At 42.8% G+C, this 23,066-nt stretch overlaps 1 pseudogene; it reads left to right on the top strand.

The window, feature by feature from the left end:
- Positions 1 to 13,877: 13,877 nt before the first annotated feature.
- LOC100464532 lies at positions 13,878 to 14,845 on the top strand (annotated as a pseudogene).
- Positions 14,846 to 23,066: the final 8,221 nt, after the last annotated feature.

The following is a 23,066-nucleotide window of genomic DNA, read 5'->3' as shown; positions in this document are numbered from 1 at the left end:
CAAAGCCTCTGTGCCAAAGTGCCAGAAGTGAAACCCAGGGTTCTGAGCTCCAGATGCCCAGCCCAGCATTCTCTCCAAAAATTGAAATCATCATTTTCTAAAGGCTGACTCTATTTTCTGCTTAGGATCATCCTCTAGATGGGCACAGCAGACCTCTATTCTCTAACTAGGGCACAGAAATTCTTGTCCTTGGAGGGGAAGGGAGAAGGGAAGTCTTGTTCAAAGGACCTGCTAGTCTGTGGTCACCCTGAGGAAATAGCTGTGGTCCTCAGCTGCTCAGGCGTCCCTTCCTGCCCCACTTTTCTCCAGAGTTCTATTTTCAAGTTTCTCTGGGGACTGATCCCTAGAAGTTGTGGGGAAACCTTGTCCCACCTCATTCTCACACATCCATGAAACTCCCCATTCAGGAGTTGGTATCTTAGGTTGGCCAATGAACAATGAACCACAAGTGGGGTGGTTGGATACTTCCCTCAAAAATGAGGAACTTCAAAATTGAGGAGTCTATGCTTGTTGATCCAGGACAACTGTGCTTTATTCTGTCCCAAACAAACCTCATGCGACCCTAAATGCAGAAAATAACAAGGGCTGATGAGGAAGTGGGGAAGTTGGAAGCTTTATGTGTTATTGGTGGGAATGTAAAATGTTACAGGTGCTGTGGAAAACAGCATGGCAGCTCCCACTTCTAGGGATATACCCCCCAAAATTGAAAGCAGGGTCTCAAAGATATATTTTCACATTTGTGTTTATAGCAGCATTATTTACAATAGCTAAAATGTAGACATGATCCAAATGTCCATTGATGGATGAATGGATAAACAAAATATTACATGCTACAACATGGATGAACTTTGAGAACACTATATGTGAAATAAGACAGCTGCAAAAAGACAAATACTGACTGATCCCCTCCCCTATGTAAAAAAATGTTTATTTTTTTTAGTAATCTCTACACCCAACATGGGGCTCAAACTTACAACCCTGAGATCAAAAGTTGCATGCTCCTCTCACTGAGCCAGGTGAGTGCCCTGTATGATCCCACTTGCATGAGGTATCTAAAAGAGTCAAATTCATAGAAACAGAAAGTTGAATGGTGGTTAGTTACCAGGGGGAAGGGAAAATGGGGAGCTGCTGTTTCATGGGTACAGAGTTTCAGTTTTGTAAGATGAAAAAGTTCTGGATCGGTTGCACAACAGTGTAAATATACTTTTCACTCCTGAAATGTACACTTAAAAATAGATAGGGTGGTAGATTTTATGTTACATGTTTTTTTACAATTAAAAAATATAAACTGTAACATTGTATCTCAACTCTACTTCAAAATAAGTAAAATATTTCAAGACTTTTTTTTTTTTAAGATTTTATTCACTTATTTGGGGCGCCTGGGTGGCTCAGCGGTTGAGCGTCTGCCTTCGGCTCAGGGCGTGATCCCGGCGTTGTGGGATCCAGCCCCACATCAGGCTCCTCTGCTGTGAGCCTGCTTCTTCCTCTCCCACTCCCCTGCTTGTGTTCCCTCTCTCGCTGGCTGTCTCTCTGTCACATAAATAAATAAAAAAATCTTTAAAAAAAAAAAAGATTTTATTCACTTATTTGACACACAGAGAGAGAGAGTACAAGCAGGGGGAGCAGCAGGCAGAGAGAGAGGGAGAAGCAGGCTCCCCACCAAGCAGGGAGCCCAATGCGGGACTTGATCCCAGAACCCTGGGATCATGACCTGAACTGAAAGCAGACGCCTAACTGTCTGAGCCACCCAGGTGCCACAAGACTTTTTTTTTTTTTTTAATTTTATTTATTTATTCATGAGAGACAGAGAGAGAGATGGAGAGAGTGGGAGATGCAGAGCAAGAAGCAGCAGGGAACTCAATGAGGGACTTGATCCCAGGACCCTGGGATCATGACCTGAGCTGAAGGCAGACACTTAACTGACTGAACCACCCAGGTACCCCAGAATACGTAAAATATTTAAAACACTATCTGAACAGGTCAAAAAACAAACTAGAAGAAGTTAATAAGCTAGAAGTTAGATCTGTAGAAATTATTCAAATATAATACAGAGAAACAAAGAGATGTTAGGAAATAGGAATGATACAATGAAAAGGTCTAGCATTCAGACAACTGGTTTCAAGAAGAAAAGAATGGAGAAGATGGAAAAGAGATATTATTCAAAGATAAAGTGCCTGAGAAATTTCCCAGAATTGATGAAAAATATGAGTCCTTTGATTCAGAAATCAGAATGAATCCCAGAAATAAAAACAAATAAACAAATAAAAATAAATTTACCCTACACTCTTTTTAGGGAAACTACAGAAGATCAAAGACAGGGAGACTATATTAAAAGTATCCAGGGGCACCTGGGTGGCTCAGTTGTTTGAGCATCCAACTCTTGATTTCAGCTCAGATCGTGGTCTCAGGGTCATGAGATGGAGCCCTGCATTGCACTCTGTGCTAGGTGTGGAGCCTGCTTGGGATTCTCTCTCTCCCTCTCCCTCTGCCGCTCCCCCTCCCTGTTGTCTCTCTCTCTCTCTCTCCAAAAAAAAAAAAAAAAAAAAAAAGTATCCATGTATCCAGAAAGCAACCCAGATGAACAACCAATGACTGAAGGCAGTAGGTGAAATGGGTAAACAAACATTGTACATCAATACATGAACTATTCAGAGCTAAAAAGAAATGAGCTATCAAGTCATGAAAAGATATGGAAGAAATTTAAATGCATGTTACTAGGTGAAAGAAGCTAATCTTGAAAAGGCAACATACTGTGTGATTCCAAGTAGTATATGACATTCTGGAAAAATGCAAAAAAATTCCACAAAACTATGGAGATAGTAAAAAGATCAGTGATTGGCAGGGATTATTGGGGAGAAAGAATGAATAGGTGGAGCACAGGATTTTTAAGAGAGTGAAACTATTCTGTATGATCCTGTAATGGTGGATAAATAGCATTATATATTTGTCCAAATCCATATAACGTACAATACCAAGAGTGAATCCTGATGAACTCTGAGCGATAATAATGTTAATATAGGTTCATTGATTGTAATAAATGTACCACTCTGGTATGGGATGTTTGTTAGAGTCTGTGTTTAGGTGTCAGGGGGTCTTTTAGGGTTCCCAGACCCAACGTGGAGGGGTTCCCCCCAACAAAACACCAGGCAATACTTGGATACCAGCAGGGTATCCAAAAATTTAACTCAACTCTGACACTATCACCCAGAGAGAGCATCAGATTCCACGGGTTAAGTGTTCAGTCCTACAAGATTCCCCCCACCTCCCACTTCAGACCCGAGTCACAAGCCCCAGGCTATTACCTGTGCTTCTAACCTACTGGCTACAGACCAGAAATTCCAACAACTTCCTCCTTAGGTTGGATTAATTTGCTAAAGTGGCTCACAGAACTCAGGGAAATACTTGCTTATGTTTTCCAATTTGTTAAAGGATATGATAAAGAAAAAGATATGATATAGGATATGAATCAACAGTCAGATGAAGAGATACATAGGGCACGTTCCCTAAAAAAGGAGCTTCTGTCCTTGTGATGCGTGGGGCCTGGCCCAGTGGCATGTGGAAGTACCTGGTTCCCCAAGTGTGAAAGCTTTCTGGAAAAAAACCCAAAAAGCTGTCCTCTTGGGTTTTTATGAAGGTTTCATTACATAATCATGATTGACTAAGTGATTGGCCATTGGCTGATTCAATTTCCATCTCCTCTCCCTGGAGGTCAGGGATGGGACTGAAAGTCCCAACCATTTAATCCCAAGGTTTGTCCATCTAGCAATCAGACCTTACCCTTGGGTGGGGTCCAAAAGTCACCTTCAATAATAAGATACCTATTTCACTTTTATGGCTCCGAAGCGTTTTCAGGATATGTGGAGGAAGGCCAAATATATTTGAGAAATATATGACCAAATACATATTTCTTATAAATCATTATATCATAGGAGGTAAATAGGAGTTTTCTGTACTTTCCACTCTATTCTGCTATGAATCTAAGACTACTCTAAAAAAAGAAGTCTATTAAAACAAAAACAAAAAAATCAACCCAAGGGGAAAAAAAAAACCTACCCAAACATCCAAAGAGAAAAAACAAATAGCTAACAAAAGGACAATAATTACACTGACAGCAAACATCTAAAAACAAAAGAGCAAATTAAAAAATTTTTTTAAAAATTTATAGAATTTCTTTAGTAATTTCTACACTCAACGTGGGACTTGAATTCATAACCCCAAGATTAAGAGTCTAATGCTTTTCTGACTGAGCCATCCAGGTGCCCCACAACAAATTTTTAAAAACTAAAAACAATACGCACAGAGACGATTGGCTGGGACAGTCAGTTAAGCATCTGACTCTTGGTTTCGGCTCTGGTCATGATCTCAGGGTTATGAGATGGAACCCTGCGCAGGTTCTGTGTGGAGCAGGGAGACTGCTTGAGATTCTCTCTCCCTCTCCTTCAGCCCCTCCTGCTCATGCTCTCTCTCTCTTTCTCTCTCTCTCAAATAAATAAATGAATCTTAAAAAAATACACATAATAAGAAATTTAAGGTTGGTTATTGCTAGATATGGTCTTGCTCTGTCCCCTCTCCCTTCCCCCTGCTCTCCATTTGTTTTCATTAATTTGCATGGCAGCTTTTATTTTTGTGAATAGGAAATGGGTAGGACAAGGTAAAGGGAGGAAAAAGGAAGCTTATTGAGGGAAGAAAGGGATTTGGTTTTTCATAGTGATATTAACCTTGTGAGGGAGGGATCTAGAAAGGCCATTGGTCTATTTCCATTTTAGGGGGATAAGATTATTCTCACATTAGTCTCTATGGGGTAGGAGACTACTGTAGACTTTTTTGTTTTAGTTGAGCAATAGTAAAGTTTATTGAATGACAGAGTACAAAGCTCCTAAAGCGGGAGAGGACCCCAGAGGGTTGCCCACTGTAGACGTTTTCAATGATGGTGCCCATCTGCATAGGAACTTGGAAGCTGTAATGTATACTTAGATACGTCATCTCATTTAGTCTCTGAAAGAGGTCACTCTCCAACTCTGTCAGGCAATTTTTAGATATTTCTAGATATACTCAACATTTCTAGATATCTTGGTTAATCTTTTTTTTAAAAGATTTTATTTATTTATTCAACAGAGAGAGAGAGCAAGCACAAGCAGGGGGAATGGCAGGCAGAGGGAGAGGGAGATGTAGGCTCCCTGCTGAGCAGAGAGCCCAACGCAGGGCTCGATCCCAGGACCCTGGGATCATGGCCCAAGCTGAAGGCAGATGCTCAATCAACTGAGTCACTCAGGTGCCCCTATCTTGGTTAATCTTATACTTCCTGATATTTATTGGTTGAAATTCTGTAGGCCCCCTCTCATTCCAATATTTTTCTTTTTGTTTACTAGCAGAGAAAGGCAGGCTAAAGTTTCAAAAATTTTTACCTACAGCCTGGACCTTTCTCAGGAACTCTGGACTGCTATCTGAATATTACCACTGGACTGTCTAAATAAGCATCTCAAACTTAATATGTCCCCAAGTCAAGCTCTTGATTTAGTTCTTTCAATTTACTTGTCTTGCAGTGTTTCTTATTGCGGAAAATGGCAATAACACCCTTTCAGGTGCAGAGGCCAAAAAGTTGGGAGCGTCCTTCTTTTTCTGAAGATTTTCATTTAAGTAAACTCTATGGCCAATATGGGGCTCAAACTCACCACCCTGAGATCAAGAATCACATGCTCCACAGACTGAGCCAACCAAACACCCCATGCATCCTTCCCTTCTTCCTTCATACCTCATGTCCTGTCCACCAGGGAATCCTGTTGGCTCTTTCTTTCAAAATATATCTACAATCCAACCACTTCTCATTACCTCCATACTGGTCCAAGTCTCCAGTATCTTTCACATGGATCACTGTAATAGCGTCCTTAATGATCACATGTGGTAGGAGCTCAATAAATAATTATTGAATGAATACATGGAGCAATGCCCGGGTATGGGTTATCATTGGCTCTCTGGTGATTCATGGTTAAACTTGAGACCCCTTGCCATATTTTGGAGATAGAGTGGGAAGAAGTAATATTTGGGCAGCAAGTACTGTGGGCTCATGGACACAATGGGGAAAGTTGAAACAAACATGAAAAATACAGGAGAGATGAGTTAGTGGAATTGGAACTCTGAGTGGGAATCAGCAAAGGTGCTCCCGGGCACTGAGTGCCCTGTCCCTGCTGTTGTGATTGCCCATTCTTTCCCCATATAGAGCCTGGTTGGATACCTTGCTTCCTTCCACTGACCAGTTTAACCTGGGATCCTGTGAGGTGATCTTCAAGAAGTCCAGGCAGATGAATGACCTTTGCTGAACACCACGTGAAGGGAGAAGTTTTCTTTCCTAGCTTTGGGGGTGATGCATCCTGTGGAGGGAGGGAATTGAGTGGATTGGGAAAGCTCCTGGAACTGGGGCTGGAAGGGAGAGGTAAGGAAGTCATGGAGGTGTGGCCTGGCCTAAGATCTTTCCTTTTCCTCCTGTGCCACCCATTCCTCTCCTTCTCCCTCTCCCCATAGGAAATCCAGCAGCTGCTTCCAACAGCTTAGGTCTTCTGCCCGCTTTGAGAGTCCTTCCAGAAGCTCATTCATTGTTCTTTGCCCTGACTCTTTTTAGTCATTCTTTCAGTGAACACCTAAAGCCTGGTGGTTCCCTCATTTCGGTCACCAGGGGCTCTTTTCCAGACTGGCTAATGGAGTATGGTTTGGGGAAAGTGCCTGGCTTGGTCCCCTGCATGTTGAGTTCAATTTCCTCCTTTGGGTGTGTTTCAGCTTCCAACTGGGATCTTTGCCACAGCAATTATAACAACCACAATCTCCATGGAGGTTCTTAAAGCCATATAGGCAGACAAAAAAACCAGAAAGGAATTCTTAAGAAAAGACAAGCAGTTATCAGGATTTCCACTTCCATCAGACCCAGAAGCTCTGTCTAGCCTGTCCATAACTGTTTAGTGAGAAGTATTTAACCAGCATGGGCTGCTCTCAATAACCACATTGAAATCAGACATCCTGAGGGAAAGGGAAGTTTCCCCCACCCCTACCTTGCTCTTCCTCCAGCCTTCCCCATCCAGCCAGTAACACTGTTATTCACCTGGCTGCTTGAAAGAAAAAGCTAGAAGTTTGCCTTTATTGTTCACTATCCCTCATTCCTCATCCTTTCTATCAGCAAGGCCTGTCGCCTCCACAAAATATGTCCAGAATCTATCTTCTCTCCACCACTTACTGGCGATCGTCGTCATCTTGGGCAATTGCAGTGTCTGCTGACTGGTCTCCCTGCTCACTCTTGTCCTGATACAGACTACCCTCCTCACGGAAGCCCTAGCCATCTTTCAAGAACGAGCCAAATCCCCTTTCACATCACTCCAAAAGCAGCTCCCACAGAACTTTTGAACTTTTGATTCATTTCTAACTTCTTCATCCCCTTTTTCCTCCTCCTCTTCTTCTTCTTCTTCAAGAGCGAGCACACTGTGGGGGGAGGGGCAAAGTGAGAGAGAGAGAGAATCGTAAGCAGACTCCCCACTGAGCGCAGAGTCCTACACGGGGCTCCATCTCGTGACCCTGAGATCATGACCTGAGCCGAAATCAAGAGTTGGTTGCTTAACTGACTGAGCCACCCAGGCACCCCTGATTCATTTCTAACTTCTTACCATGGTGCCTGAGACTCTGCACACTGTGGCTCCAGCCTTTGTCTCCAGTCACGCATCTCCCGTTCTCTCCCTCAGCCGTGTGGTCTTGTCTGTTCCTTCAGCGTGCCAAGCTTGTTCCTGTCTCAGCGCCACAGGATTTGTTGCTGGCAATGCTTAAAATGCTCCATGAAGATTTCCTCATGGCTGGCTCCTTAGTACTTGGGCCTCAGCTCAGTACTGTTACTCCATAATGAAACCTTCCAAAATTCAGTGGCTTCAAAACAGCAGTTATTCATTTTTTATAGCTGTATAAAAATCCCCAAGAGTGGGGATCTGCTTCTAAGGTGGTTCACTCACCTGGCTGGCATGTTGGTGCTGGCAGTGGTCCATGAGGTAAGTCAGGGTGGAAGCATGGGAGCCTTGGTTGTTTCTGTAGCTTGGTTTCTAGAAAAGTGCCCCAAAAGACTCAGGCAGGAACTATATTGTCTCTCATGACCTCAGAAGTCACATAGCATCACTTCTGTTGTACTTTATTAGTTCAGCAAGTCAAAAGGCCTGTCCAAGTTCAAGTGGAGGAATCGTGGACTCTACCACTTGAAGAGGGGTGTCAGGGTTCATACGGAAATGGAAAGATTGCTCTTCTGGATAATTCTGGGTAATGCTATCTGCCACAGCTACGTCTTCAGTGTGACTTTCACTGACCACTCTATATAAATTAGCCACCAAAAATAGCCATTCTTTATCATTTTAGCCTCTGGTCCCTTCATAGTACCTACCATTATCTTAAATTATCTTGAATGGGGCACTTGGGTGGCTCAGTCAGTTAAGTGTCCAACTCCTGGTTTTGGCTTAGGTCATGATCTCATGGGTCATGGGATGGGGCTCTGCACTCAGCAGGGAGTCTGCTGGAAGATTCTCTCCCTCTATCTCTCCTGCCACTCCCACTCGTGTGAGCACTTGCACGTGCTCTTTCTTTCTCTCAAATAAATAAATGAAAAGAATGATCTTGTCTATTTCTTTGCTCACTTTCAGCCTTACACAAGAATATACATCCTCTGAGAACAAGAGCCTTGTAAGAAGAAAGGCCAGACGGGCAGCTGATGCACTAAGCCCTGGCAGTTGCAGTCACAGAGGTGATGGCTATTTAGAGATATGTAAGGGTGGAGACGCTGGTGTTCAGATTGACTATGGGGGATGAGGAGAAAAAGGAGGACATTGGGTTGCTGGTCCATCTCAGGTGGAGAAAGGGTACGGAACTGAGGGTGTGCATGGCTCAGGATTCCCTGGCAGAGGACATGCTGAGACCCAAATCCCTTTTCTCTTTTTCCCAAGCTTCTGGCCCCATTTCCCAGGCCTCCTGCAGTTAGGGTGGGGGGCCAGGTAAAGCTATGTCAAAGAAATGCAAGTAGAAGCTGATGTGTACCACTCTCTGGGGTGGCCTATTGAATGCCACCCTGTGAGATTCTGTACGCCCCCTTTCCCTTCCCTATAGGAGATGTGTTAAGGATGGCAGCATCACAGAAAGGGCAGGTCTGGCTTCCTGAAAGACCACGCGGAGTAGAAAACCACTCCCTCACCACCCTTTTTATTTCATGACACCAAATTTTTGAAGAGACAGGGACAGCCGTGGTGTCCCCACGTTCAGGATTGATCTCAACGTTTCTTCTTGCTGTTATGTAACTTCTTCCTCTGTTCTTTGTATTTTCTGCCAACTGAAAGTCAGCTCTCTAGATTGATTAGCTTCAGGTTAACTTTTTTGGTAAGAAATACTTCAAAGATGATGTACTTTACATTGCACCCTATCTGGAGGGTCATCAGTGTTAGGTGGTCCCACCTCTGGTCATGGTATGTTTGAAGACTGAGTTTAGACGGTGGTTGTTAGATTTCTCCATTGTAAAGGCACTTCCCCTTTTTGCAATTAGTATGTAAACTATGAGGTAACCCTTGGTCACAATTCTAACATCCTGTTCCTGAACATTTCATCTAATCTTTTTAGCATCCGTTGTGGTTTCTTCCCTCAATTGTTTACTTTTACTATTTTTCTAGCATTTATTAAGCAACTTACTAGGTGCTGAGCACTCTTCTCAGGGTTCAGCCTGTATTTTCTTCCTTCATTTCCTCTTTCTTTCTTTCTTTCTTTCTTTCTTTCTTTCTTTCTTTCTTTCTCTCTCCCTTCCTTTCCTTCTTTCTTGTTTCTTTCTTTCTTTTCTAAAGATTTATTTATTTATTTGAGAGAGAGCGTGCACACATGCGGGGTGGGGGGCACGGGGGCGAGGCAGGGGGAGAGGGAGAGAGAGAATCACAAGCAGACTCTAGGCTGAGCGCAGAGCCTGACATGGGGCTCGATCTCACAACCCTGACATCACGACCTGAGCAGAAACCAAGAGTCAGATTCTTAACCGACTGCACCACCCAGGTGCCCTCTTTCTTTCTTTTAAAGAAAGCTCTACACCCATCTTGGGGCTTGAACTCACCACTCTGAGTTCAAGAGTTGCATGCTCTACTGACTGAGCCAGGCAGTCAGTATATTTTCTTTTTTAATCATCACAATAACCTTATGAGATAACTTTATTTTATTATTGTTATATTTATACTTTTTAAAAGTAAACTTTATCCCCAAGTGGAGCTCAAACTTACGATCCTGAGATCAAGAGATGCACGTTCTACTGACTGAGCCACAGAGACACCTGAGATAACTTTATTTTATAAGTGAAGACTGAAATAGAGAAGGTGTATTAATTTTCCACTGCTGCTATAATAAAACACCACAAACTCAGTGACTTAAAACTACATAAATTTATCTTAGGCCAGAGGTTTGAAATGGGTCTCACTGGACTGAATTTTTTTAAAAGAATTTTATTTATTTATTTGAGAGAGAGAGCACATGAGCAGGGGGAGCGGCAAAGGGAGAGGGAGAAGTTGACTCCCTACTCAGCAGGGAAGCCAACAAGGGGCTGGATCCCAGGACCCAGATCATGACATGAGCTGAAGTCAGACGCTTAACCGACTGAGCCACCCAGATGCCTAATCTCAGTCTCACTGGACTGAAATGAAGGTGAAGGCAAGGCTGCTTTCCTTTGGAGGCTTTTTGGGAAAAATCTGTTCCTTGCAGCTTTTAGAGGCTGCCTGCATCCCTTGACTCATGGTCCCCTTCCAGCTTTAAAGCCAGCATTGGTGGGCTGAGTTCTTCTCATATGTTAACACGATGATCTTTTTTTTTTTTTTTGAAGATTTTATTTATTTATTCATGAGAGAGAGAGAGGCAGAGGCAGAAGGAGAAGCCAGCTCCCTGGGAGCAGGGAGCCCGATGCGGTACTCGATCCCAGGACCTTGGGATCATGACCTGAGCCAAAGGTAGATGCTTAACCAACTAAGCCACAGACGCCCTGTTATCACTCTGATCTTGCACCGATTGTCACATCTCCTTCTCTGACTCTGCTTCTTTATCCACTTTTAAGGACCCTTGTGATTCCATTCCTACTTAGGTAACCCAGAACAATCTCCCTATCTTAAGGTCAGCTCATTAGTTGCCTTAATTCCATCTGCAACCTTAATTCTCCTTTGCTACGTAACCTAACATATTCCCAAGTTTGGGGATAGGGACATGGGCATCATTAGAGAAACCATTATTCTGCCTACCATAGAAGGTAAGGAACTTGCCTTGATCACACAGCAAGACAGCTGCAGAGCTAGGATTTGAGATCTGGCAATATGGTTCCAGAGCCCACTTTTTTTTTTTTAAGATTTTATTTATTTATTTGACAGAGACAGAGACAGCCAGTGAGAGAGGGAACACAAGCAGGGGGAGTGGGAAAGGAAGAAGCAGGCTCATAGCAGAGGAGCCTGATGTGGGGCTCGATCCCAGGACCCCGGGACCACACCCTGGGCCAAAGGCAGACGCTGAACCGCTGTGCCACCCAGGCACCCCGAGAGCCCACATTTTTAATCCCTTTACTCTGCTTTCTCTAAAAATGTACTGAGTTGTGGGGTTGGGATAGTTTATTATGACTTGCATAAAACATCCCTCCTGCTCCCTCTTCCTCTGATTTCATAAGGTATCATGAAATTCTCGATTACAATTTGGCTTCCCACAGCATGCTAAATAGAGTGCCTAGATGCAGAGTCTGGAGCTTGGGCTCAAATCTCAGCTAAACCACTTACTTGCTATGATTTGGGCAAATAATTAAATTTCTCTCCATTTCCATAATGTAATGTGTTAATGAAATAATAGTAAAACCCTTACATGGCAACTGCTATGTGTTAGCCAGGATTTTAGTCTTTCTGTATATTCCTAAGGGGTCACCTAGCCAGACTGGCTTTCTGGCTCTCATCTTTCATCTGGCATCACCACGTAAAGCAGTCACTTGGAACAGTCTTGCCACAAAGAACACAAAACTTCCATGGAAAACAATTGACCTATTATAGTGACCGATAGAGCTGGTATGAAGATCCAATGACAAATTTTCTTAGAGCAAATACCACAATAAACTTGATCCCTTTTTAAAAAAATTGTTAACTTTTATAGCATTTTTTGAAGAATATTGATATTTTTGCAGCATTCATGTTTTATCATCTTTTTAGAAGTTGTTTTTTTTTTTTAAGATTTTATTTATTTATTTGACAGAGAGAGACAGCCAGCGAGAGAGGGAACACAAGCAGGGGGAGTGGGAGAGGAAGAAGCAGGCTTCCAGCGGAGGAACCTGATGTGGGGCTCCATCCCAGAACACTGGGATCATGCCCTGAACCGAAGGCAAACGCTTAACGACTGCGCCACCCAGGCGCCCCTAGAAGTTTTAAATAGACTTTAATTTTTACCTAATGTCCTTTTTCTTATTTGGGACCCCATATTACCTTGAGTTGTTATGCCTCTTAAGGCTCTGCGTGGCTATGAGAGTTTCTCAGATTCTCTAGGTTTTGATGACCTTGATAATTTTGAGGAGCACTAGCCCCTTTTGTACCATTCTCTCTCTCTTTTTTTTTTTTTTTAAGATTTTATTTATTTATTTGACAAAGAGCACAAGCAGGGGGAGTGGCAGGCAGAAGGAAAGGGAGAAGTAGGCTTGCCCCAGGGAGAAGCAGCCTGACGTGGGGCTCGATCCCAGGACCTGGGATCATGACCTGAGCTGAAGGCAGACGCTCAACTGACTGAGCCACCCAGGCGCCCCTGTGTCCCTCTTATAAGAATACCAATTATATTGGATTGGGGCCCAACCTAGTGATCTCATTTTAACTTGATTCCATCTGTGAAGACTGTTTCCAAAGAAGGTCACAGTCACAAGTAGCAGGGTTTAGGACTTTAACATAAATTATTTGTAGTTCTTCTGCATAGATTTATGACTTCTCCCCATTTATATATATATATATTTAATCATTTATTTATATCAGTATAAACTGCTACTTTGCTATATTTATTTATTAACTCTGGAAGTTGTTTTGGGGTTTTTCTTTTTCCTCTCTCTCTTTTTTAAAGATTTTATTTATTTATTTGACAGAGAGAGAAAAAAGAGAGAGAGAGAGCTAGAGGAAGGGGCAGAGGCAGAGGGAGAAGCAGGCTCCCCACTGAGCAGAGAGCCCGATGTGGGACTCGATCCCAGGACTTAGGGATCATGACCTGAGCCGAAGGCAGACGATTAACTGACTGAGCCACCCAGGTGCCCCCCAACTTTTCTAAAGATTTATTTATTTATTTTAAAGAGAGAGAGAGACATATGGGGGGGAGGGAAGGGGAGAGAATCCCAAGCAGACTCCCCACTGAGTGCAGAGTCCTACATGGGGCTCGATCCCATGACCCTGACAGAGATTACGACCTGAGCCAAAATCGAGAGACAGATGCCTAACCAACTGAGTCACCCAGGCATCCCTGGGATTTTTCTACATAGGTAATCATGTTGCCTGTAAGTCCTTCCCAATCTGTATATATATATATACATATATATGTATATGTGTGTATATATATATATATATATATATATATATATATTTTTTTTTTTTNGCTCCACACCCAATGTGGGACTTGAACTCACCACGCTGAGATCAGGAGTTGCATGCTCTATCCACTGAGCCAGCCAGGCGCCCCCAATCAGCATATCTTTTATTTCCTTTCCTTGTCTCATTATGGTCACTAGGACTCCTAGACAATGTTAAAAGTGGTAGGAGAAGGACTGAGTGCACCATCCCCGGCCATGACAGCTCAGCACAGTGCAGATCCTAGTGCAGAAGGGCAGGCTCCTTGAGAGGTCCCACAGTGGGACCATGGAGAATGGATTTACACATGAAGATTATCAGAACACTGCAAAATGGCTTCTGTGCCACACCAAGCCCCAACTTCAAGTGGCAGTGATCAGTGGTTCTGGGTTAGGAGGTCTGGCCAATAAATTAACTCAGGCCCAGATGTGCAACTACAGTGAGATACCAAACTTTCCCCCAAGTCCAGGGCCAGGTCATGCTGGTCGACTGGTGTCTGGGTTCCTGAATTGCAGAGGCTGTGTGATGATGCAGGCAGGTGCCACATGTATGAAGGTGACCCACTCTCGAAGGTGACATTCCCAGGGAGGGTTTTCTGCCTTCTGGGTGTGGACACCCTAGTGGTCACTAATGCAGCTGGAGGGCTCAACCCCAAGTTTGAGGTTGGAGATATCCTGCTGATCCATGATCATATCAACATACCTGGTTTCTTTGGTTTGAGCCCTCTCAGAAGGCCCAGTGATAAAAGGTTTGGAGTTTGTTTCCCTGTCATGTCTGACGCCTACAACCGGGATACGAGGCAGAAGGCTCACAGTGCCTGGAAACAGATGGGAGAGTGGAGAGAACAACAGAAAGGCACCTGCGTGATAGTGGCAGGCCCCAGATAGGAGACTGGCAGAGTCTCACCTGCTGCAGGAGCTGGGGGCAGGTGCTGTTGGCACGAGCACAGTACCAGAAGTTAGAGCTGCAAGGTGTTGTGGGCTTGAGTCCTTGGCTTCTCTCTCAACACTAACAGAGTCATCCTGGATTAGGAAAGCCAGGAGAAGACTAATCACGAGGAAGTACGAGAGGCCAGGAAACAAGCTGCTGAGAAATTGGAACAGTTTGTCTCTAGTCTTCTGGCTAGTGTGCCACTGCCTGGCAATGCCAGTTCACCAGCGCTGGAGTGGTCTGGGCCTCTCTCTAATGGGATCCAAGTAGCTACTACCTACTTTGACCCCTTGCTGGGGTCATACACCTCTGTCCTTAAGTCGTAGGAGAAAGGAGAGGAAGATCCCTCTCCTTCACCTCCTCCATTTCTCTCACCAGACCCTCCCCTTCTGTGCTGGCTCCTCCTTCTCTCAGTTGTCTCAAAGCAGTTTTCATCTCCATTCTTCCCCAAAACCTAGAGCCCGAGCCCTACCACACAGCTGTGTATATGGCCCAGGTGTAACTTAGGCTTTCAAACTTGGCACAGTAGCTACGCGGTCTTTCTGAGATAAAGCTTTCATATTCCTGGTGACTCAGTTCTGTCTCCGCCAAAGCACTAGAAACCACATAAGGGCCAGCCAAGTCCAATATCTCTTAGACTTTAATACTATCATATATACTTTTTAATGATTTATTTATTTGAGATAGAGAGCTAGAGAGAGCATGAGAGCAGTGGGAGGGCCAGAGGGAGAGGGAAAGAGAGAATCCTCAAGCAGGCTCCCTGCTAAGCACAGGGCCCAACACGGGGCTCAATTCTATGACCCTGAGATCCTGACCTGAGCTGAAATCAAGAGTTGGACGCTCGACTGACTGAGCCACCCAGGTGTCATTTGTTTTTTTTCTTAAAGTCCATCCACATGTGAGTGAAATCATATGGTTTTTGTCTTTCTCTGACTGACTTATTTGCTTAGCATTATACTCTGTATCTCCATGTTGTTGGAAATGGCAAGATTTCATTCTTTTTTATGGCTGAATAATACTCCATTTTATATATCTACCACCTCTTCTTTATTCATCTATCAGAGGACACTTGGGCTGCTGCCATATTTTGGCTATTGTAAATCATGCTGCTATAAACATGGGGGTGCATGTATCCCTTTGAATTAGTGTTTTTGTATTTTGGGTAAATACCCAGTAGTGCTATTGCTGAATCATGGGGTAGTTCTATTTTAAACTTTTTGAGGAACCTCCATCCCATTTTCTGGAAGTGGATGTACCAGTTTGGATTGCCACCAATAGTGCACAAGGGTTCCTATTCTCCCTATCCTTGCCAACTCTTGTTTCTTGTGTTGTTGATTTTAGCCATTCTGACAGGTGTGAGGTGATATCTCATCGTGGGTTTGATTTGTATTTCCCTGATGATGAATGATGTTAAGCATCTTTTCATGTGTCTATTGGCCATCTGGATGTCTTCTTGGGAGAAATTACTGTTCCTGTCTTCTGCCCATTTTTTTAATAGGATTATTTGTTCTTTGGGTGTTGAGTTGTATCAGTTCTTTATATATTTTGGATACTAACCCTTTATCAGGTATGTCATTTGCAAATATCTTCTCCCATTTTGTAGGTTGCCTTTCAGTTTTGTTGTTTCTTTTGCTGTGTAGAAGCTTTTTATTTTGAGGTAGTCCCAATAGTTTATTTTTGCTTTTGTTTCCCTTGCCTCAGGGGATCTATCTAGAAAAAATTTGCTATGGCCAATGTCAGAGAAGTTATTACTGCCTGCACTCTCTTCTAGGATTTTTATGGTTCTTATGTCTCACATTTAGGTCTTTAATCCATTTTGAATTTACTTTTGTATATAGTGTAAGAAAGTGGTCCAGTTTCATTCTTTACATGTTGCTTTTCCATGTTTTACATGTTACCAGTTTTCCTAACACCATTCACTGAAGAGACTGTCTTTTTCCCATTGCATATTCTTTCCTGCTTTGTTGAAGATTAGTTGACTATATAACTGTGGGTTTATTTATGGGTTTTCTATTTTGTTCTGTTGATCTGTGTCTATTTTTGTGCCAGTACTATCCTGTTTTGATTACTACAGCTTTGGAATATAACTTGAAGTCTGTCAACTGTGATGCCTCCAGCTTTGCATTTCTTTTTCCAGAGGCTTTGGCTGTTTGAGGTCTCTTTTTTTTTGTTTCTTTTTTCATTTTTGTTTGTTTCTTTGTTTTGTTTTGTTTTTCAGTGGGCAGCAAAGCAAATCACTCACAGTTATTGAGTGATAGTACAAAACTAGCAAAGAGGGAGGGGACCCGAGAGAGTTGCCCTCAAGGTCTTTTATTGTTCCATACAAATTTTAGGATTATTGGGGTGCCCGGCTGGCTCAGTCAGAGGAGCATGTAACTCTTGATCTCAGGGTTGTGAGTTCATGCCCCATGTTAGGATTGTTTGTTCTAGCACTGTAAAAAATGCTGTTGGTATTTTGATAGGGATTGCATTGGATGTGTAGATTGCTTTGGGTAGTATGAAGATTTGAACAACATTTGTTCTTCCAATCCATGAGCATGGGATGCCTTTCCATTTCTTTGTGTTGTCACAATATCTGTTTTTTAATCTGTGTATTTAGAAAATTCACATTTTAAAACTATTTGGAAAATATACTTTGTTTTTTAGAGAAGTTTTAGGACTACAGCAAAATTGAGCAGAAAGAGAGTTCGCAGATATTTTCTCTCAGTTTGTGGCTTGTCTTATGATTCTCTTGAGACAATTAACATTTAAAGTGATTAATATTCACCATGCTTGTAACTGTTTCCTATTTGTCTTTCTTGTTCTTTATTTCTTTTCTCCTCTCTTTTTTCTGCCTTCTCTGGTTTTAATTGACGATTTTTATATGATTCCATTCTAAACTTGATCTCTCTTTTTTTTAAAGATTCATTTATGGGGCGCCTGGGTGGCTCATTCGTTAAACGTCTGCCTTCGGCTCAGGGCATGATCCCAGAGTCCTGGGATGGAGCCCTGCATCAGGCTCCCTGCTCTGCTGGGAGCCTGCTTCTTCCTCTCCCACTCCCCCTGCTTGTGTTCCTTCTCTCGCTCACTGTCTCTCTCTCTCTTTTTTTTTTTTAAAGATTCTATTTATTTATTTTAGAGAGAGAGAGAGAGAAAGAGAGTTGGGGGAGGGGCACAGAGAGAGAGGGAAAGAGTCTTAAGCAGACTCCACACTGAGCACGGAGCCTGACACAGGCTCGATCTCATGACCCTGAAATCATGACCTGAGCCAAAACCAAGAGTCAGATCCTTAACTGACTGCACAATCCAGTTACCCCAACTTGATCTCTTTATGAAGAAAGTTTTTGTGGTTATTAGTTACATTAGTGGTTCTGAAGTGACAACGATTTTGCTCCCTAGGTGACATCTGGCAATGCCTGGAGACATTTTTATTGTCCTAACTGTGGGAGTGTTACTGGTGTCTAGCAGTAGGTAGAGGCTGGTGATGCTGCTGGACATCCTACAATACATACTACTGTCTTCCACGGCCAAAAGTTATCTGATCCCAAATGTCAGTAGTTCCACATGTGTTCCCTGTGTCCACTGTGTAAAAGCAGTTCTATCTCCTTCTGCTGATCAGGGTAAATTGCCTTTTCCAGTATGGCAACTACTTTCGTTGGCAGGGAGCTGGTGAAGAGCTGTAGCTTGTAGTTCAAAGGGAACTTGTCATGTCCGCTTGGGGACCAGAACCTCCAACCTTGCAGAGTTTAGAGTTGCAGGCACAGGAAGCACAAACTGGGTCATGGGAGAGATGGCAAATGGGCCACTCCTGCTTCCATGCTTTGGTTCCCAGACCCAGCTTACCTTCTCTGGCTTAGCTTACAGGTGGTCTGTTGGCTGCCTACACTCCAGTCTCACTTTGCAGCTCTCCTGCCCTATCTCCTAACTCTGTCTCCCACATGGATTAGTTTTGTCTCCTCAGATTGCCTTTAAGCTCCTGCCACCAGGTCCCTGGCTTCCTCCTCTGGGAGACTTCACCAATTCCTCAGGCACTCAGGAAGTTCGGACCAGCACCTGCCTAAGACGTTAGTTCTCCTGCTACTGAAGGGCCCCACAGATCTTTGCCCAGATAAAATGTCCTGAGGCAGTACATTTATGAAGAATAGGGCAGACTTTGGAGGAGGACTGCCTACTGCTAAGTTTATCTATCTGTCTAATTCTTGTTATATCAATGCTTTGGTTAGAATGGGGTACTTCATAGGATATACTCTGAGCCCTGCCAGGGCTGGTTGGTTTTTTGTTGTCATTGTTGTTTCTTTTGAATGGGTAATTATTCACAATGTTCAAAGTTCAAAAGGCACAAAACAGTATTCAATGAAACGTTTCCCTCCTACCTCTCTTTTCCAGCCACCCAAGTTCCCCTTTCTAAGCACAACAAATGTTTTCAGTTTTTCCAGATGCCGTAACACACACATTTATATTTGTTTAGCCACATGGTAATGTACTATACAATTGTTCAGAAGCTGGTATATATGGTTTTTGAAAATCTAACAGTGTATCTTATAGCCTATTTCCTCATTCTATTTTTACTCATGTTTTGTTGTTCCTGTGTGTGTGTGTGTTTGCGAATGTAATAATTTATTTAACTTATCAACTAATTGATGGGCATTCAGTTTTTTTTCTAATCGTCTGAGATTACAAACAATGCTGCATGAATAACTACATTCTAGGTGTGGGGGCGTATCTGTAGGATAATAGCTGGGTCAAAGGGTATTTACATCTGTCATTTGATTTTTTTTTTTTCGGTATATATTCCCTATGCTGTACTTTTCATTGCCATGACTTACTTATTTTATAACTAGAAGTTTCTATCTCTTAATCCCCTTTATCTGTTTCATCCATCCCCCCACCCACCGCCCTTCCGACAACCACCAATTTGTTCTCTGTATTTAAGAGTCTGTTTTCTGGTTTGTTTCGTTTTTTAGATTACGTATATAAGTGAAATCATATGGTTTTTGTCTCTTTCTGTGTGAATTATTTCACTTAGCACAGTACCTTCCTGTTATTTGAGAAACAACTCCCAAATCACCTTCCATAGAGATTGAACAAATTAGCCTTCTGCTCACTATATCCATTTCTCCAGAGTTTTGCCAACACAAGGTGTTAACAAACCTTTTTAATCTTTGCCAATATGAAAGGATAAAAGTAGTATCTCAATGTTGTTTCAATTTGTGTTAATATTAGCTATATGAAATTGCTGGGTTTTTTAGGTAAAAATAATTGTTGAATATCAGCAATTTTATGTGGTTTATTTCTTTCACTGTGAGATTGAGAATTTATTTATTTATTTATTTATTTATTTATTTATTTATTTATTAGAGGAGAGAGAGAGCACACGGGCACACACACACACAGGGTGGGGAGGGGCAGAGGGAGAGGGAGAGAGAGAATCTTAAAACAGTCTCCATGTCTAGCATGGACCCCAAGTCGGGCTCCATCTCACGCCCAACCCTGAGATCATGACCTGAGCCAAAATTAAGAGTTGGACGCTTAACTGACTGAGCCACCCAGTTGCCCCAAAGAATTGTTTTTAAGCTTAAGAGTCACTTACTGGGACACCTAGGTGGCTCAGTTGGTTAAGCGTCTGCCTTCGGCTGGGGTTGTGATCCTGTCCTGGGATTGAGTCCCATATCGAGTTCCCTGCTCAGGGGGGAGCCTGCTTCTCCCTCTGCCTAACTCTCCCCCTTCTTGTGCTCTCGCTCTTTCTCACACACACACAAATAAATAAATAAAATCTTAAAAGAAAAAAAAAAGAGTCACTTACCTATGGGGTGCCTGACTGGCTCAGTTGGAAGAGCATGAGAGTCTTGATCTGGGGGTTGGGAGTTCTAGCACAATGTTGGATGTAGAGATTACTGAAAAATAAATAAATAAATAAATACAAACTTAAGAAAAAGTCATTTACCTATAACTTTCTTTTCAAAGTTTTTGTCATTTTTTTAATCTGGAGGTTGGTCTTTATTGACTTATAGGAGCTCTTTTACATTAGAGAAGTTAAGCTCATTTTCTGTTATGTGACTTGAAAAATGTTTCTCTGGTTCATTATTTGTTTTCTGAATTTACTTACAGTGGTTTTTATATTCAAGAATTTTTAAAAAATGTATTTAATTGAACTTATCAGTCTTTTATTTTATGTCGTCTAGATTCAGGCATAATTAGAAATGCCGTTTTTGGTGGGTGGGGTGTTTGGGTGAAACAGATGATAGGATTAAAGAGCACACTTATCATCATGAGCACTGAGGAATGTGTAGAATTGTTGAATCACTATATTGTACATCTGAAATTAATATAACACTCTATGTTAACTATACTGGAATTAAAATTTAAAAACTGAATAAAATAGGGGTGCCTGTCTGGTTCAGTCAATAGAGTGTGCAGCTCTTGACATGGGGGTCCCGAGTTCGAGCCCCACGCTGGGCATAGAGATTACTTAAAACAAACAAAAAAGTGTTAAAAAAAACTTAATTGGGAAAAAGAAATGCCTTCCCCCACCATCCCAAGATTATATAGGAACTTTGTTGTGATTTCTTCTTCTGCTGGGGCAGGTATAGTAGGCAAAGTCAGGTTGGCTGTAAGTTATCTCAGGAACAGGTTGCTCGGGAATGGAAGGCCTCGGCAGCAAGAGTCTGTCTCTCTTCATTGAAACTCTAGGGACTTCAGGACATTGAAGGAGGAGGTTTTGGATGTTTGGTATTAAGATGATCCTCTGCACTGGGATGGGCTAGGGGCCAAGACTTACAGGAACCAGATAAGAAGCATCAAAGGGTATGTGTGATGAGACAAAGCCAGGAAGCCCTTGGGCTCAGCTAGCCATGAGCAGATCAGTGTGTCTTACTATGCCACCTCCAAGAGCTTGTGTTTGTTTCAGATCTACCAAAACAAGGTGCTGCATCCCAGCCCAGAGCACTAGTGGGGAACAAATGATGGGAGCCCTGGGTTCTGCACATCCAAGAGTATTGAACAGAGTTCCCCACCCCTGGGCTCTGACTTGGTATCACTCTAAGGGTCTGCCCCATCACATCCTGTCTGTTCTGCTTGTTGTGAGCTGCAGAGGACTGAGAGCCTTGTCTCTTTTTCTGCAGTGCTCAGTAAACACTTGCCATGTTCTATCTTGTACTGGGCACTGAGGCTGAAGAGAGCAAAGCAGGGTCCAGTGTGGTTCTGCCTCCAGGAGCTCACCACTATGAGAGTGCATCTGTTCCTGGGGTCCTCAAAGCAGCCCTACCCATCTCAAATTTTTCATGCCTCTTACGATATGGGACCAGGCTAGCCAGCCTGCCTGCCTGCCTGCCTGCCTTCCTTCCTTCCTTCCCCTCTTTCTTTCTTTCTTTCCTTCTTCTTTTTTTTTTTAAGGTTTTTAAAATTTATTTGAGACAGGGGCGCCTGGGTGGCACAGTGGTTAAGCGTCTGCCTTCGGCTCAGGGCGTGATCCCGGCGTTATGGGATCGAGCCCCACGTCAGGCTCCTCCGCTATGAGCCTGCTTCTTCCTCTCCCACTCCCCCTGCTTGTGTTCCCTCTCTCGCTGGCTGTCTCTATCTCTGTCGAATAAATAAAAATAAAATCTTTAAAAAATAAATAAATAAAATAAAATTTATTTGAGACAGAGAGAGAGAGCATGAGCAGGGGAGAGGGGCAGAGGGAGAGAAAGAGGCAGACTCCCTGCAGATCAGGGAACCTGATGTGGGGCTCATTCCCAGGACCCTGAGATTATGACCTGAGCCGAAGTCAGACGCTTAACCAACTGAGACACCCAGGTGACCCTCTTCCTTCCTTCCTTCCTTCCTTCCTCCTTCCTTCCTTCCTTCCTTCCTTCCTTCCTTCCTTAAGTTGAAGAGTATTTTACACACAATAAAATGCACAAATCTTATGGGTTTTCTGACTTTTCATAATGCATACACCCTTATAACCCACACTCCAATCAAGATATGGAATGTTTCAATCACCTCAGAAAGTTCTCTGGTAACCCCTTTCACTTATTCATCCCCCCAACCACTCCACTGATCTGCTTTCTATCACCTTAGCTTAGTTTGGCCTACCCTAAGACTTCAAACAATGGAACTTTTTGTGTTTCTTTCACTCAAAATGATATTTTTGAGGTTTATTCATGTGGTAGCATGTTAGTAGCTCATTCCTTCTTATTGTTGATTGGGAGATGTAAATTCATAGTGGTGAGTTCTTGGAAGCAGAACCCAATGGGAATAGTTGAATAGTTCTACCACAATTTGATTATTCACTTATCTGCTGATGGACATTTATTTCTAGTTTTGAGCTGTTACAAATAAAGTTGCTATCAGCATTTGTGTACAATATACGAGGACCTATATTTTTACTTCTCTTGGGTAATACCTAGGAATGGATTTGCTAGGGCCTCACCTAAGTGTATGTTTAACTTTATTAAAAACCAAAACAGGGGTGCCTGGGTGGCTCAGGCAGTTAAGTGTCCAACTCTTAATCTCAGCCCAGGTCTTGATCTCTCAAGGTCTTGATCTCAGGGTCGTGAGCTTGTCCCCATGTAAAGCCTACTTACA

The sequence above is a fragment of the Ailuropoda melanoleuca genome, chromosome 6 (genome assembly GCF_002007445.2).
Source record: "Ailuropoda melanoleuca isolate Jingjing chromosome 6, ASM200744v2, whole genome shotgun sequence".
NCBI lineage: Eukaryota > Metazoa > Chordata > Mammalia > Carnivora > Ursidae > Ailuropoda > Ailuropoda melanoleuca.
Note: the sequence above shows the minus strand (reverse complement) of the source record. Positions and strands in the feature narration are given on the sequence as shown.